Consider the following 19517-nt stretch of genomic DNA (forward strand, 5'->3'; position numbering starts at 1 on the left):
CTGACCGCTGCCTTGACGGCGCGACCTAGACCCGCCATCACCAGCGAGTCCACCCCACACGGTCTGGGAGATATAGGGACACGGCCAGCGCCCTGCATCGTATGCGCTGGCGCATGACACCACTGCACAGCGCGCTGAACTGACCTGCACCACCGTAGAGCCCGCCACATGGCCCAATGAGCAGGGCCTCGACGTGGAGGACGTCTGGAACACGGCTGAGACGCGCACGGACTACAACCACGACAGCATTACCTGCGAGCCCCCAAATCACTAGCCCAGTTGGACCCCCGAGCGCGATGGGCAAGCCGGACAAGCAGCAATCAAAGCTGCCCTTTGAGACACGGAAGCAAACGACGAAATCAGGCGCTGCTCAGGATGCTGATGGAGACCAGGTACTGGAAGAGGGCGCCGGCATGGAGGCGGTACTGAGGGCTATCCAGCAGAGTCTACATGACATGAATGGCAAGATGGACAGTGTCGTGGCGCGGGTGGACTCTCTATCTAACAAGCTGGAAAACCACGAGGGGAGGCTGGTGGAGGCGGAGCGCAGGATCTCCTCGTTGGAAGATCACTCCAAAGACATCGCGAAAACACACGGCGCCCTTGAGAGGACCCTGGAAACCCTGAAGGCGAAGGTGGAGGACCAGGAAGCGAGGTCCCGCCGCAACAACGTACGCATCTCGGGCCTACCAGAATCCACCAACACGGGCAAGATGGAGACATACGTGGAAAGCATGCTGAAGGACATCTTCGGGGCTGACAGCTTCTCTGAAGTCTTCCTGATTGAACGCGCTCATCGCTCTCTGGCCCCCGTTCCGAAACCAGGGGCTCCACCTCGAATAATCATCGCCCGGGTGCTCAACTACAGAGACAGAGACACTATACTCCGGCTGGCGAGGGAAAAGGGCGCCATTAACCATCAGGGCAACTCGCTGGAGTTCTACCCAGACCACACCATGGCGGTGCAACAAGCCAGGAAGGAATTTGCTACAGTCAAGAAGAAGCTCCGTGAGCTGGACATTGGTTACGCGATGCTGTACCCTGCAAAACTCAAAATCCTGACGGATGGTAAGCCGGTGGTCCTCACGACGGTGCAGGCTGCACAGGAGTACGTCAAGACCCTCGCCAAACGTCGGAAAAATCAGGAGAATGCGAGCAGAATGAGCGACAACGACTGAAAGCGCGACGGATCAACGTGTGCCTCTTTGGACTGCTTCAGCACTGTGGGCGACACACGACGATCATTACAAACTGGGTGAAGCTTCGCGTGGCGCACCACGAGACTGGGACACCCACTGATGGCGGACCCTGGATGGGAGTCGTGCATGGCGGTAGCGCAGTGGGTACTATGGGGAACTGTTTATACAGAACCGGCACAGGAGCATTGGGCCTCCATTAACTATTGACAGACAACTAACGAGGTACGCTACCTGGCTATCACTGTGCAGCCCGAGACACTGACAATGAGGGTGCTCGATACTACCTGCGAGTGGTCTTGTAATTTGGGAGGGGATTGGAAGAATGTTGAGGGTCACTAAGTGCCTGCGGGGGATCGGGGATGGGGTGGGGGGGGTAGGGTGTTCATATTGATGATGTACTAGCACGCTAATCGCGCCCGTCCACATCCACTATGTGGATGGAGATGTGTGCTTCAGGCGGCACCCCCAGGAGGGTGTTCCCCACAAAAAGTTTACTCACTGTTCTGAAGTTCGGGGGGGAATGGCTTTGGCGAAGTTTGGGTGCTAAAGTGGGTGGTGGGGGGATGGGGAAACTGATTGAAGTTACTGTATTTGCACTGTGTCTGAGAAGCATTGCGACCTCTTTTGTTGCCTTCATAGCGAATGTTAGGATTGTACTGTTCCATAGGTGGCCGCACAGATCACGCGGCGCACATTTCCACCGGACCACACGCTAATGGCGCGCCTTGACACACTTAACCTCATCACGTGGAATGTCAGGGGGCTGGGGAACCCGAAGAAGAAAAGGCAAATGTTTGCGTACTTTGACAGGCTCAAGGTCGACGTGGCCTTCCTACAAGAAACTCACTTGGCACCCACTTCCACGCACGGGCTGGGGAACAAATGGGCAGAATCCACAACTGGCTCATACTACTCATCGTACTCCCGTGGCGTTAGTATACTGGTAAAAAAAGGCACTCACTTCAAAATCACAGACACACACACTGACCCAGGGGGTCGATATGTAATAGTAGTAGGCGAGACGAGACGTCATAGACTGGCTCTTGTGAACGTGTATGGTCCGAACGTGGACGATGCAGACTTCTTTGAAAGGCTATGGCATATTGTAGCTGATGTACGAGCGGACAATGTTCTCTGGGGAGGGGACTTCAACGTCACACTCAGGGACGGGCTTGACAGGGCGGCACACACGCTTGAGCACCACACCAAGGCGAGGGAAATGCTGCTTGACGCAATGTCTGATTTGCACGTCAGTGACCTGTGGAGGTTACTACACCCGGGGGAACAGGTAGCCACACACATTAATGCTGCGAATAGGAGCTGGTCCAGACTAGATTTTTGGCTAGCCACGCAGGACGTTCTTGCCTGGGTGGAGCAGATTACACATCTCCCTAGAACACTGTCAGATCACAGCCCCGTGCTCCTACGCTTACGGATCCCACACTATGTCCCACCGCCCTACACATGGCGCTTCAACGCACAGGCCTTGCGCGACCCGCTTTATGTTGATACACTCCAAACAGCGATCACTGACTACTTCGAACTAAATGCCCCTACCACGGAGGACCCGTGCCTTCTATGGGAAGCATTTAAAGCGACAATACGGGGCGTGTGTATTAACACGTCTGCAGGTATACTGAAAGATATTCGCCGCCAACTTACCAGAAGGGAGGAGATGCTCCGAGATCTGGAACAGCGCTACACAAACACTGGGGACACGGCGCTGTTAAGCGACATACAATCCATACTGCTGGAGTACAACACATTTGCTGATGACGAACTCAAATACATATTTAAGAGGACCACGGCCAGGAGATATGGGGAAGGGGGTAGGCCGGGCAGGGCCCTAGCAGAAAAGATTTGCTCGGGAAGGACACCACAACATATAACAGCTATACGCACCACACAAGGCACACGCGCGCACGACATACCAACCATTATGGGCGAATTCAGGGAAACCTACGGGGCTCTATACGAGGCCAGACCACAGGTGCCACGGGAGGAGATACTGGAGTACATGGCTGACGTAGAGATTGCCTGGCTGGCAGACGGGCACAGGGAATACCTAGCTAGACCCCTCACGACACAAGAAATCATTGACACCATCAAAAGGCTCCCTAATGGCAAAGCACCGGGCCCGGATGGCTTCGTCATAGAATTCTATAAAACGTACGCTAGCACGCTAGCACCACATCTGGTGAACCTGTACGAGGCCGCTCATGAAGCCCAGACTCTGCCACCGTCTATGAGAGAGGCGTTGATCATCGCCATTCTGAAACCTGGTAAGGATGAAGAACAGTGCGACTCCTACCGTCCTCTCTCATTGATAAACGTTGACACCAAGATCCTAGCCAGCATACTGGCGGACCGACTAAAGCCATTAATGCCGATGTTAATAAGACCTGATCAGGCGGGGTTCATCCCGGACCGGTCGACCGCACACAACACCCGCACCCTCTTTGCTTTGGCGCACTACTTGGCCCCGGACATCAAGGCGGTTGCTGTATTGCTGGACGCGGCTAAGGCATTCGATACGATTGACTGGCCGTTCCTACATGCAGTTCTGCTCCGGATGGGATTCCCCCCCTTATTCATTGGCTGGATCACGATGCTGTACTCGGGCCTGACGGCCCGCATACGGGTGAACAAACATCTCTCGTCCCCGATCGACATCCGACGTGGCACCAGACAAGGGTGCCCCCTCTCACCTATGCTTTTTGCCCTTATACTGGAGCCCTTGGCGTGTAAAATAAGACAGCACCACCACTACTCTGCCATTCAGTTACCCACGCGGCCCATACACATTGCCCTGTATGCGGACGACATGGTCTTATATGTGAAAAACCCGGAGTCCAACCTCAACCCCCTACTGCGGGAATACATTAAATTCGGCCAATATGCAGGGCTCCGTATTAACTGGAACAAATCCCTCATACTCCCACTGACAGATAGCACCCAACCCACGCCTCTGGACTATCCCCTGGAATGGCAGGAGGAGCCGACGAAATACCTAGGCGTCTGGTTCCACAGGGATCCAGAGCTAGTCATCCGCACCAACTACGGGAGGGTTGTCTCTGCTCTGGAAGACAAGGTCAAGCGATGGATAAAACTACCGCTCTCACTGGCGGACAGGCTTGCCATTGTGAAGATGGTGCTCCTGCCCAAATTTTTATATCTTTTTAATAATATCCCTATTAAGCCCCCGGCGGAGGTTTTCCGTAACATTAAATCTCTCATGCTCTCTTTAATCTGGGCGGGTAAGCAGGCTAGACTGGACCTGCAGACTCTGACGCTCCCATACGCTAGAGGGGGATTCAAGGTACCAGACATCTATCTATACTACCAATGTGCTCAGGCGCAATACGCGCATCACTGGTTTCACGAGATTCCTTTCCTCACACATGTGGCTGTTGAGCATGGAGATGCTGACCCCATCCCACTAACGAGTATACTGACACACAAACGTCCCAGACTACACGCCCACGATATTAACCCGGTGAACACCACGGTGGAAGCATGGAGAACACTCAGTAAGATGGCGCGATGCACACCACTCTATGCACCGGCACTCCCGTTGGCTCACCACCCGGCGCTGTCTGTCACGCAAGAACAGGTAGGGATGGACCTCCTTAAACGGGCTGGCATAGACACCCTTGGGGATTTGTACAGGGAAGGGCACTTTGTGCAGCTGAACCAACTCACATATATCCAGAATCCAACTCTGTTGTTTAGCTTTAACTATTATAGACTTCAGAGGGCGGTGAAGGAACACTTTGTGTCTTTTCCAGCAGAACCGCAAGCACTAGCACCACTGACACTCATGATCAACACCCCCTCGGCTGCACACCTGGTATCCCGACTGTACCGCTGCGCACAAGCTAGCAATGGTGGTAACACTGCACGAGCCAGGGAGAAATGGCAAACGGTACTGGGGGAGGATCTCACGGAAGAAGACTGGGAGGCCTCCTGCATGCTCACGGGGATGCTAACACCTAACGGGAACCTCAGACTGATCCATTACAAATATTTGCACCAGATGTACCACACCCCTGCACGTTTGCACAGATATGGGCTGAGAGACAACTCTAATTGCACTAGGTGTGGGCGGGAACACGCGGACTTCATACACTTGGCGTGGCACTGCGATGCTGTAACACAATACTGGGATCAGGTGATACGGACACTCAACGCTATGTTAGGAGCCCAATTGCCGTGCACTGCTAAAGTTTGTCTCCTGGGATTGGTGCCAAACTTGCGAGCGAGACGGCGTAAACTTTGTGTGATTGCGCTATTAATGGCGAAGAGACGAATATCCCTACACTGGAACAGTAGGCGAAAGCCTAAGGTGAGAACTTGGCTGGAAGATCTGACCTACTGTAGAGACACCTTAGTCACGTATGAGGAAGAGCTGCCTATGGGATCCCGCCCCAGAGACTTTTGGGAGCCCTTTCAACAGTATATGATGTCAATGGCATCTGCTGACAATGAGGGCTGAGCGCTCCAATGTTTAAAGACTTGATGCCACTATGGGCCACACTTGTGGGCAAATGAGGGGGGGAGAATGCTGTGACACAGTGCTTTAAGGTTTACAGGGGGTTGTTGCTTTGATGTTTTGTAGTGTTCCCCCTAGGTTGCGGGGGCTTTTGTAAAAAATGCCACAAAATGTAAGACTGATCAGGCAAATTTACCATGCGGATGCATCGTCGAAACCACTGCCTACGCTACTACCGAACATGCGCCGCCGGACCTATGGTTGTCGGCTGATGGGCTGTGTATGGGTGAACTGTTCATTTATTCCTGCGTACTTTACAAAGCCGGCCTTTTGAGGTTGTAGGCGAGAATGACTGTCAATTTTCTATGACAATGCACAATAAATGTCTTACCCCAAAAAAAAAAAAAAAAAAAAAAAAAAAAAAGCTAAATTGGAATACGCTGAGGAAAAGATACAATCTCTAAGACGCGACGGAAACGCAACAAAGGAAAGAGTGGAGTCTTTGGAAAATTACTCACGGAGAAATAATATCAGACTCCTAAGGGTCCCGGAAGGAAAGGAGGGGGGAGAAATGAAACAATTCATTGCCTCTTTGCTTAAAGAGACCCTGAATTTGGGGGAATCTGTTGAAGAGTTGGAGAGGGATAATCAGCGAGCCCACAGAGACCCATTTCGCCTAAACCCGGGGAGATCAAAACCCAGAAAGATCCTAGTGAACTTTCTAACCTACTCCACTAAGGAGAAAATATTAAACTTGGCGCTTAAAGCTACACCTTTAAAAGCCCCAGATTTCTCCTTTGTTGTTAGGTCCGATCTGTCTAAAACAACCCTCGACAGACAGTGGGAGCTAGGCCAGAGAATGGAAAAGTTCAGGGGTCTGGGGGCCACTGTTCAGATGAGGTTTCCCGCCTTCCTGAGGGTCATGTATAATAATAAAATGCATAACATTCATTCCCCTCTGGAGGCGGATGAACTTCTAGCCTCTATTAGCGATCATCAGCAGGGAGCCCAACAGTGACTAAAAGACTAAGAGACTAAGAGATTAAGAGATTATGTTCCCTATGACATCCTTCCCCTTACTACTTTACAGTTGCTGCTTATACGTGTCAACAACAGCATCATCGTTTTGGATTAGTGAACTCAATCTTGATAATTCCATTTGATAACACCATCTGACATTGTATAATAGGAGCATAATCAAAAAAATAAAATAAAATAAATAAATAAAAAAATTTTAAAAAAAGAATCACGGGAGGGTGTTTAAAAATAAAAATAAAAAGACAAAGGAAAAAAAGGAAAAAAAAAGCAATGACACGGGTCAGGAATTGGGGGGGTGGGACTTATAGGTGAAGCTTTAATAAAGGGAAGAATTCTCCGAGGTTTATTTACTTCTACTTTTTCTTTTACTTTCATCACTTTCTGCACCTCTTCACACAGGATATTTTTCCTCTGAGATTGCTCCAAAGGTATCAACCCCAGCTTTGTCGGCTCTGTCGGATTACACCTTTCATATAAATTACACGCAACAGGGCCAGGTGGGGGGGGGGCTCCTCAGAGAGACAAATCTGGCATCACCGGCCATGTTAACTAAGGGAGGGTTTTCCAGGGAGCGGGGAGGGGGGGTAGGGGTAAAATCGCAAAAAATCTTCATTTGTCAGACATCGTTTTAAATTTACTATTTTCACTAAATGCAATCCAGTCTCGTCTAATCTGCCTTGGGAGTAGTGTACTCTTTATTGATCTGATGAGTTGGTTGAGGGGGAACGACATTAGATGCTGGGGATAAAATCTTTGTCCTGGAATGTCAATGGCCTGCATGTAAGGGGGAGGAGGCATAGAATATTACAGTATTTGAGGGACTCCCCAGCGCAGGTCATTTTCATCCAGGAAACACATCTTCTTCAGCAAGAAGTGAAGGATATGTTGAGGAATGTTAGATGGGTTGATAGTTTTATCTGTACTAACCACAATGCTAATATTTGGGTATCCTTATCATCTTTAAAAGACAAGTCAGAGCGCACATTATAGAATATGAAGAAGATCTTAGCGGTAGGTGCTATATTCTAAAGTAAGTTTAGAGGGCAGACCGTACAACTTGGTGGGTTATTATGGCCCCAATCAGGACGACCCCTCATACCTGCATAAAATCCAGAACCACCTTCTAACAACTCATGATCCAATAATTTGGATGGGAGATTTTAATTTAGTACTAAATCCTAAATTGGACAAATCCCCCAACTCTAGGGCATTAACTCATGAGAAATCCAGGCAAACGCTTAGGGTGATTATGTCAACGCTTGGATTAGCAGACCTTTTCAGATCATTCGGCCATTTTTTTTCCCTTTAAATCAGGTCAGCAAATCCCTCATACGTCTTGGTCATTTGACCGTACTATTCTTTTAGAGGAAGAGGAAACTGACCTCCTTATTCAAGAAACCAAGTTTTTTATGGACATTAACATAAATTCAGCTCAGTTGGACATTGTGTGGGAGGCTTATAAAGCAAATCTACGAGGTCACCTCACCAACAGGGCCTCTCATCGAGGGAAAGTGTACAGGGCAATGATCGCCAATATAGAACAGGAAATCGCTCTCTTTGACCAACGTATCGGTTCCGGAACTGGTACTACTGAAGATCATAAACAACGGAAGGAATTAAAGAGGAAGCTAGAAAGTATCCTCCAAAAGAGGGTCACAAAGAGATGGGCAGCAAGCAAACTTTCAAACTTTGAATACGGGGAATCCTCTGGCAAGGTCCTAGCCTGGAAAATCAAATCTGACCAGGCCAAAAAACATATCAAACTTATTAGTGTAGAGGGGGAGACTAATGAAAGAACTTCCACCATAGACATCGGGGAAGCTTTTCTTGACTTTTTTCAACAAATATATAAGGAGGAGATCTCGGACGACCCGTGGACTAGGCTCAGATGGTTAGAGAAGATAGTTCTCCCCACTCTCACCCCAGATCAAAGTGACCGGCTTGACAGACCAATCTCGGAGATAGAGGTGAGTGAAGCTATCAAAAAGGTGGAGCGGGGTAAGGCGGCTGGCCCCGATGGTCTCCCCGGTGAGCTACTTTGGGTTTTGGCGCCCAAAATTGTTTCAGTACTTACTAGACTCTTTAACGATATCTTAGTAAAGGGAGCCACCCCACCTAAATCATGGGGGGAGGCAACAATTGTTCTGATCCCAAAACCCGGGAAAGACCCGGCCAAATGTGGCTCTTATAGGCCAATTTCACTTCTGACTGGTGATAATAAGCTCTTTGCGGCGGTGTTGGCCACTCCGCTGGGACGCGAAGTTAGCTCAATTATCCACACTGACCAGAAGGACTTCATTTGAGGTAGACAGCTTTCAGACCTCACTTATTATTTAATCGGGGCAGTGGACATCGCCTCAACTTTCTTCCTTCCTTTGGCCATTATGACCCTCGACGCAACAAAAGCGTTCGATAGAGTAAACTGGTCATATCTAGCTGATGTCATGAGGAAATTCGCAATTGGACCTAATTTCCTTAGGGCTATAGGTCTTTTGTATGCTAATCCCAGCGCGAATATTTTGGTGAATGGTATATTTATTTATTTATTTTATGTGCTTTTATAGCGCCTGAATAAACCCCGAAGGGGTATCTCTGCGCTTTTGCCAGTGGAGGAGACTGTCCTGTACACGATCGTTTCAGTAACTGAGGCAAGTGGAGGGATTAGCTGCTACTAAATCCCTATATGTACTCAGCCCTTTCAGATTAGTAGGGGAACGAGACAGGGTTGCCCCCTATCCCCCCTACTTTTTAATATCTATATTGAACCTTTTGCACAATCTCTGAGGGATGACCCAAGAATTTCCTCATTTGAATATGGAGGGTGGGAAAAAAGGGTAGGGCTCTACGCCGACGACATAGTAATTTACACTAGTGATCCAGCAACCGCCTTTCCCATAGTAGTCGAAATGTCCAAAGAATTCGGACATATATCGGGATACGATATTAATGCTGAGAAGACCGAGCTCATGACGTGGAACACTGCTAATCCAGGCGTTGTGGTGACACCCTCAATTCGTTACCTCAGAGTTAAAGTCACGCAAGATATAGACACCTTGGCTAAGGCTAACTTAGACCTGTCTTCCAAGAATGTAGGGCCTTATTGAAATCCTGGTCGGGTCTTCGACTGTCAATTTTTGGGAAAGTTAATATAGTGAAAATGTCTATTCTCCTGAAACTGACCTTTATTTTTAATTCCATCCCTTTGGCTTTTGATTCTAAGCAACTTCATAAATGTCAGCAGGAAATGAATTCCTTTATCTGGGGCAATAAGGCTACAAGGTTGGCCTGGAAAAAATTAAGGAGGAGGAGGGAAAAAGGAGGGCTTGCTCTGCCAGACTTTTAGTATTATGCGTGGGCATTCCAGCTTTCCCACACAAGAATGCTCTTGAAGTCACCAGATAATTCTTCAAATGGGAGATTGTTTAAGGCAATGCTGGTGGGGGCAAACCTTCCGTTAGATGGGTTTCTAATCAAGTTCGGGGATCGAAAGTTTTTTAAAAAGGTGAGGCTTAAGGGTCTTTTAACAATATTGAAGTCCTGGGTGCAAATTAAACTTAGAGGGGGGCTGGCATATTTCTCCAACTATGCTCAGATATGGGACTCTCCTGGGCTCCCATTGTGCTTGCAAGACTGCCTGGCACCCCCCCTAATTGAGGCGGGGCTTTCAAGATGGAGTGAGCTGGTATTTGGAGGTGTCTTGATTGAGTGGGAGGAGCTTAAGGAGAAAGTAGGGCCAACTTTGTCAAGATTTAAGTACATCCAAATCAGCAGTTGGGCCAGAGAACTAACTAGGAAAAACCCTAATATCGGGAGACCTAGCTCCCTTGAACAGCACTTAGTTGAAAAACAGACAGGAGGTAAGGAGGTTGCTTTTTGGTATTGGTACATCCTGGAGGAGATAGATGGAGACTTCAACCTCCCAATGGAACTATGGGGAAGTGAAATCCAGTTATTGGACGAGGATTTGTGGATAAAATCTTTTTCTCTTTTGTATAGACTTGTCAAACCCGCTTGGCTGAGACGAAACCACTTGTTCACTTTACATCGGGCATACCTCTCCCCCCTACGTCTATCTAAATATCAGGAAGGGAAATGCTGTAACAAATGTCAACTTCCAGCAGCCTCAGATACCCACATGTTTTGGGAATGCCCCCACATAATTGCTTTTTGGAAAGAGGTTAAAGTCACCCTAGACTCAATTCTCAAGACCAACATTCCTCTTACGCTATCATTAGTCATTTTTGGTTTTGATCAGAACATCATCGGGGTTCTGCGGTCTTTTTTATTCTACGCTATCCTTCTTGCAAGGCGGCTGATTTGTATACACTGGGTAGATACCACCCCCCCCACACACTCCGCCTGGCTAACGTCCCTCTATGAAACATCCAAGATAGATTTGGCTAGATCCTGTAGTACCCAACGCCTTACCTTTTGGAAACTCTTGATAGATTGGAAGTGAACCTTTTCTCCGGCTCGTTGGGGTTTTTTTTTTCCCCCAAAGGTCCGATGATTATGCCCACCTACTCCATAGCTCAGTCTAGTGGTCCGCCCCGACTCCGATATTCATTTACTGGCTAACAGGCATGAAGTTGCCTAGAGGAGTGTCAACAAGGTGCACTATATCTCCCGCCAATCCGTAATAAGTTCTGCCCTGTCTGCAAAGCGGCTCAATCACTAGGGCCTTGCTCTCGATGGCAGAGAGGTGGTTGGTGTGTTTTCTTTGCATCTATGGAACGAGTGTCGGGCAGATGAGGATTACAAAAAAAAAAAAAAAAAAAAAGAGTACTCCAACACATAAACGGCATATTCAGATCTGCATGCCAACCATTTGTAAATGGTGCAGGGCATGTCTCAAAATGGAGAAATATGAGGTTTTATTGATTCTGTACTTGAAGGCCTTGCACGTCTGACAATTGAAGAAACTCTTGCGGTTCATTAACCAACTTCTCTTGGATTTTATTTCTGGGCTGTTGTTAACTACCAGATCCCTGGTACTCAGAGCCCTTCTATAAGTAATCATGGGTGACCTTGGTAAACGTTCCCCCAAAATGGAGTCACTCTTGAATCAGGTGCCAACTTTTCTTTAATATTCTATACAGGCTATCCTTTTGTCTGTTGTAAGTAAAAATGAGTCTCGGACTATTACTATTACTCTGCTCATTGATTTTGATGATAGCCTGACGATTTCTTGGAGATCAGTGCGAGACATGCCCCTCGTGCGATTTATCCCATCATCAATGATGTGATTGGCATACCCTCTCTCACGAAATCTATCCTTGCATTGTTGTTGTGCAACTGCTAGGTCCTCATCCCTACTACATATTCTCAGAATCCACAACATCTCCCCATAGGGGATGCTGCAGATGGTGTGCTTCGGATGAAAACTCGATGAATGGCGTATTTAGTTGCCCGCTGTGGCCTTAGGATGCAACCGAGTTTCCAGCTTTTCCTTTACAACAAATACTTTCACATCTAAGAAGGTGATGGACCTATCACTGATGCTGTGAGTGAAATGTAAGTTAAGATTATTAATGTTCTGTTTGGATACGAACTCGTCTGCACTGATTTTATCCCCTCACCAAACTGCAAGAAGTCATCAATGTAACGGACCCATTTTACTACATTATTTGAAATATATTCAGCAAACTCTGTTGTAAGTACCATTCTCTCCCACTACCCCAAATGTAAGCAGGCATAGCTAGGGGGAAAACTAGCCCCCATAGCTACGCCCCTCACTTGATGGTATACATTTTGTTCAAACATAAAATAGGTGTTTTCCAAGCAGAATCTTGTTAAGTCAATGAGTGAGAATCTTGTTATGTGTATAAAACTCTATGGGTCTACTACCTAAATAGTAACTCAGGGCTCTTATACCATCATTGTGTCGTATTGAGGTGTACAAGTTAGATACGTCTAATGCAATAGGCAAATAATCACTGCACCATTCAAATTCCTGTATTTGTTTCAAAAAGTCTGTCGTATCCTGAACAAATGATGGGAGATTTCATACATGCTCCTGTAAGAATGAGGCTATATACACCGACACATTTTCCAACAAGCCCTGCTTGGCTGAAATTATAGGTCTTCCTGGTGGGCATACTATACTTTTATGTACCTTTGGTAATAAAAATATAATTGGTAAAACAGGGTAGTCATTCTTTAAAAATTTAAATTAATCCAGATTTAAAAGTCCCAAGCTCTTTGATGAATAGCTGGTTTTGTATCGTCTTGGTTATTTGGCGATTGCTCATCCTGTAACAATCACGGTCCGATAGTTGGTGGGATGCTTCTTCCTGATACAATTTGAGAGGCCAGATTACTACATTGCTGCCCTTGTCTGAGCCACGGACTACTATGAAATCATTCTCCTGCAATTTTTTGATTAATTGATGGTATTGCCACTGTTGTTTCTCTCTTTGTTTTGCTATATCCCTTTCGTTCTTGAAATTCAATTTATTTGTTTCTGCTGTGACAATTTCATTAAATATGTCCACAGAGTCCTTTGGCATTACGGGTATACATTTAGATTTCGGTTTAAAACGTGTATTTGGAGTGGCATTAATTACGATTGATTTGTTGTCCATAGTACTTTGAGTTGAACCCTGCTCATTTGGACTAAGAACCTGTTCAAGCTGGTGTAAATTACAAAGTGTATCCACATCAGATGCCATCAAGTTACTTTGCACATTATTGGAAGCTCCAGATATTCCTGTTATTTCAAGTGTTTTTTGTCCTGTGATGATGGTATTTCTGTAGATTGAGCTTCCTGATAAACATATAAATGTCCGCTCTGGTTTGTGGGTAATTGAGATTATTCTCTGGACATAAGGAGAGTCCCAAAGCCAATAGTTATTGGTCGGCTTTATCCAGTGCCATTTCAGATAGATTGATGATGGTATTGGCATTTCTCGGTTCTGGTGTTATTTGCGCCTCCACCCCCAGTTGTTCGCTTTGGTGTTTATTTTCATTCTGGCGCCTGCTTCTCCTTCTTTGTTTTCATTTGATGTTTCTCCTCTTTTTTGATTGAGATTTGGATTTCGCTTTCTGGGACATAAGGTTTGTCGTCTTTCCTCCTGTAAAAAACCCACCTCTTCTACCAGGGTATGTTTACGTGCATTTAAGCTTCTTCAAGTGCTTTCGGTTTCTGGTTAGGTTTCAACAGACGAATTCAGGTCAGAGACTGAAGATGCTACTGGTAATCCACTACTGGGACCTGCCATTGTTCCTTCCTCCTTGCGATTATCATTCCTCTTATAACCGGATTTGGCGGCATCATACTTGCACGCAAATGTGAAAATCTGACCTTGGTCATAATCATTCTTGTCACGTTGAAACTTGTTAGTTTTACGCTTCTTTCTGATGTCTTTATTTTCTTTAAGGCATGCAATCATGTTATCTCTCAATTTGGTATTCGCCTCACTGCCCTCTATGGAACGTATTGTTACATTCAGTTTGGTCAATTTGAGTTTGCAGGTCTGTGCTGTCAATATCTGCATAATCAATTAGAACCTTCATTAATCTTTTTGATGATTTCAAATTACACTCTCCCCAATCTCGAAGCATGTTGAGATTGGAGTTGTCGTAGCTCAGAGCAAGTATAATACGCAGCCCACGAAGGACCCTAACCACCTCCAAATTTTTGGAAAGGGATAAGTGCTCCCACCACTTTGCCTGCTCCGAGCACGAGTTTCTCAAGTTTCCTATACAATTCCCTTAGGTTTGGAGTCCTGCTGCTATCGCTGAGACTTAAAGTATCAATGCGTGCACTTGCTACGTCCAAGAACATTTCGTCCGCAGGCTCCTCTCTACCTCAGAGTACGTCGGCAGCCATACTGAACACTTTAGGTAATTGGCACTAGGGGTGGGCGGAATTTGTGTAATCGCATTACGCAAATCTCCGTGAATTGGTAAAAAATCTCTGCGAACCCGCAAAAATTCCGCGAACACGCGGAATTGCTTGTTCGCAAAGCTTTTTTACTGTTCGCAATCACTGTTTGCATGCTCGGGGGAAATATCTAGTGCACACGCATTTGAGAACGCAAACAAGCAAAAAATTGGCGAAGTCGCGCAATGCAGAATTTTGGGCAATTTCGCGTTCTCTGCGGAATGCAAAATTACCCAAATTCCGCGAGCGGAACGGAATTTACCGCCCAGGCCTAATTGGCACGAACAATTCCGCTTTGTTTCTATGTTGTTCTCTGCCCCGCTCACCTCTCACCCGACACTGATGGACAACTTGTACCTTGTGCGTCCGCCTTGGAATCCCACGTCCTCCGACGAAATATATGTTTATCATGTGATCGAGCCACCTTCGGTGGTGAAACGCGTAATGGCCGATGAATAAACTTGTGATTCAGCACCAAGAAATGGGTCAGTGTCTGCTTGCTTAAAGAGACGTTTGGAGCAGCTTTCAAGCACTGTTCGTGGATATATATATATATATATATATATATATATATATATATATATATATATATATATATATATATATACAAAACCTTGCCACTTCAATCTCCTCCGCTCCTCCGAGGAGAATAACGAGAGCAGACCCGATTTCCGTGCAGATTATTTATTGCTCACACCATTCTGCTATAACGCGTTTTGTGTTTTCGGTATATATATATTACCTACCAGCCTATATATATTTGTATGTTTCACTTAGTGGTAAACTTTTGCGTGGTAAAGGGAATGCGTGGTAAAGGCATTGTATTGTAATTGATGTGTGGTAAAGGCATGGTGCTAATGTCATGTATCCAAAAGGGATACCCGTATGACACCATGGTGCGCTCCTATCCTTAGATTTGTTATTTTGTCCCACACCTCTTCTTTCTTAAGTTCAGTAAACTCTGCTGGGATCATTCTCTTTGTGTTTCCTTGCCTGAACTCAATGTAGAATTCTTCTCTCGCTGGTATTATATTCAGACGTTAAAAAAAAGCGCTGGATAATCTCACACCATCCCATTGTCTGACTGATGTGGGCAAATGTACTTGCTTTAATTCATCATTTTGAGACTACCAACAGACAGAAGACCAGGAGATCCTTACTAGCTCCATTTAAAGACTATTGAAGTAGGGGAGGTCCAAGAACAACTTCTCTGATATCTTTGTGAACCATCCCCAAAATATTAACTGAATATTAAACCATTTCACTATCAACATACATCCGATGGTGGGTCTAGTTAATCCTTGATTGCTATAACCCCAGGTAATTTATTGAATGGGTACAATATCAATATCCAACCATGCAGTTTCCATTCAATTCCTTGGTACAATTTATGATTAAATAAATAAATCCTTGACTAATCGGATATAATTGGATATTTCGCCTTCTAATTTTCAATTACCTTTCAAGAAATAACACCATCTTATGTCAGCTTCAGTGAATAGTGGTTGCAGAAATTTCACCCTCAACTCACTTTACCCGAGGCAAATTAGCAGGAGATATTGTGGCATCTTAATCTGCCTCTGCTTCATTTTCATATGTTACTATAATTTATACACAGGAGTTACAGGAAAGGTACCTTGGTGCGTAATCGCCAATTAACAAGGACTTTATGTATGTTGAATCTTGTAGAGAAAGGTCTGCTCGTCTGTGAAAGGCCAAATATTTTGATTTGTGATCATAATATCACTGAGTTTCGTATCTGCGTGTTGAATTGAGCCTATCAAAATGACAAGAAGTGTAATACAGTTCAGCTTATAAATCCTAGCCTTGGTCCACAATATCACTGATGCTTCTTCATTCACACCACAACACACCCTCACTCACACCCACATTTACTGTTATATCATGAAGTGCAGCAGGAAAATCTGCTGAGATGATTGCATGAAAGGGGGAGAGCAGGATATCACCATTTGTACTAAGAGGTGGTGCTTATGCTCTCTTCCCTAGGATTGCTCCACAAATTGACTACCTTGCACCACACACACACATACACACACACACACACACACACATATATATATATATATATATATATATATATATATATATATATATATATATATATATATATATATATATATATATATATATTGAGATAGATAGGTAGACAGATAGACAGACAGACAGACAGACGGATAGACAGACAGACATGCAGACAGACAGACAGACAGACAGACAGATAGACGGATGGATGGATGGATGGATGGATGGATAGATAGATAGATAGATAGCTAGATAGATAGATAGATAGATAGATAGATAGATAGATAGATAGATAGATAGATAGATAGATAGATAGATAGATAGATAGATAGATAGATAGATAGATAGATAGATAGATAGATAGATAGATAGATAGATAGATAGATAGATAGATAGAATTACCTTACATTTATATTAAATGGAAAAATATTGTAACTTTTTTCGGAGTTGAATAAATGTTTTTACTTTTTCATATACGTTCCCACAGGGAGACTCCACATTTGAGGTGGATATCTTCAATGGTAAAGTACACGTAACATTAAACAAGTTTAATAAACTTTGTAGTAAATCATTAAAGTAGCACAAAGTAGAACTTTGTGCAACTTTGAGCTACTTTGTGTCAAGCTGACATTCCTTGCCAAGTAATTGACCATTTCCCATGGAACCACCTATGAAATGTAAGACAAAGCCCCAAACCCATGGGTAAGGTTTAAGAAAAGTTTTTTTTTCAAAACCTTTCAAACTTTGCATGTGTGCTGCTTTGTACAACACACATAAAAAATGGGAAAAGTGTTAAACTGTGTCTCAACATAGTATTTAGAACTGCGAGGGTTTACTTCCAGTTAAAACCCTATGCTTTACATCATGCACACTCATGTGCACTATATTGCAAGAGTGTGTGCTTTGGCCCAAGGTAGCCTAAAGTGTGCCATCCCACTAAGGGGTAGAAAGAAGTAAAGCCATATTGTAGAAGATATAGTGCTGTTCTACTCTGTCCTTTCACACAACTTGTTACTGTACTGTATTGCTTAGCGTATGAACTTCTCAAATCTGCCTCTATATGTTAGTGATTCCCTTAAACCCTATCATTGGTTTCTTTTGACCAGATTCCGGCTCAACCTTATTCATTATACGCTGGGTGTATATCATAAATGGTGCTCCCCTGAACAAGCAGCCCCTTGCTCTTGCGACAATTTCTCACCTCAAAATACCCTACATTTCCTGATGTTCCGTGAACATTTTATTGAGTGTAGGAGGAAATATTTGTTGTCAATCCTCTGAGAGGCAGGATTTTTACAAGTTAGACCGGCATTAGTGTACCTAAAACAACTTGGTTCACCAAAAATAATGTTTCATGTTGCCTGTTTTTTAATTGCAGCAAATCGAATAAGGAGGAGAAATGTCACACTTCCACCACTCTTAAATATATGTGACAAATAGTTGTCTTGATGTGTATACTTTACTTTATTTTATATGTCATGGAATGAGTTTTAAGTTAAACATTGCTCTATTTCTATGAAATTCTTAATCTTAATGGGTTTTATTGTAACTGTAACTGACTGTACATTTTTAATTCAATTTCGCCGTAATTGTTTGTATATATGACTGTGCTATTTTGTCTTTATATGATATTAATTTATCGAGAATAAAGGAATTGACTGACTGACAGAAGGGTTGGCTGCACAAACATTGGCCAGGATTCTTGTTTTTACTGTATAAATAGTTTTTAATATGACCTTTAAGACATGAACCAATCTTATTGTGAATGTTCATATATTCTTTTATTTTACTATGTAATTTCAGCGATTGTAATGCCTTTCTTTTTTACTAATAATGCACTTTGTATGGTATTGTTTTTATACCGAATAAAGTCATTTTGGTTGATTTTGGTTGGTTGATTCCGTTAGTAGTATGTGGTCTTCTTGAATGTAGTCCCTTTAGCATATTTGAAAGAGGTATGGCTTTTTAAGAATCATTAAAATCCTGTGAACACATCCGGCTCGCAGACTTTTATGCAATCATCTTTTATTCATCCGCACTTACAGTGTCCACCTTTCAAATGTTTTCCACTGAGGTGCCTGATTCTCACTGAGTCTGTCAAACTTCCTTGAGAATGCTTTGCACTGGGTAGGCCTACAGCAGTCTGACCCTGTGATGGCCCCAAACATTGTTCTCAAACCACAAATGCAGCTCTCAAAGGGACCGTTTAGAGGCAGATGTTGCGCTTTCAGAACATGCTATCCAGAGTTCATAACCCCACCATTTCAGCATCTAGTTATGAGTCACAACCGTCTATCACCAAGGGAGCTCCCTGGCCTGCCTGATGACCAGACAGAATAAACATTAGGGATCGCCACTAAAATAGAATTGGCAGAAAACGTATTTTTGTTGTCATTTGTATGACAAAATAGGGCAAAGAGGCTAAAACCTTTACTATTGCACTACAAGATTCATATTAGGGAAGATACATTTTTGCTAGTAAAATCAAAATATGATTACAGTGTTCTTTCTAATGCCCAACAGCAAATGCAAGCCACGGGGCATTGTGGGAATCCCCAGTCCCCTATGGACATTCGGTACCTCCACCTGCACCCTTGGTGGGTGCAGCGGAGGCCAATTGCAATTGTTTGCTCTAGCCCGGCAGGAGCAGAGCAGCTTTTGTTCCTGCTCCCGCCAGGCGGGTGCAATGCTATGTTCCCTGCCTGCAAAAGCGAAGGCAGGTAGCTTCATTACTCCTGCCCATTCTCATACCTGCAGGGACCAGCAGTGTCCCGGGAGTAGGATTCACCATGACACTGCTGTCATTGTGCACCAAGGGATGGGGTCCCTGGTGCCACAGGATGGCTCTTTATGGAGGCTC

Source organism: Lissotriton vulgaris, chromosome 8 (assembly GCF_964263255.1).
Source record: "Lissotriton vulgaris chromosome 8, aLisVul1.2, whole genome shotgun sequence".
Classification (NCBI taxonomy): Eukaryota; Metazoa; Chordata; class Amphibia; order Caudata; family Salamandridae; genus Lissotriton; species Lissotriton vulgaris.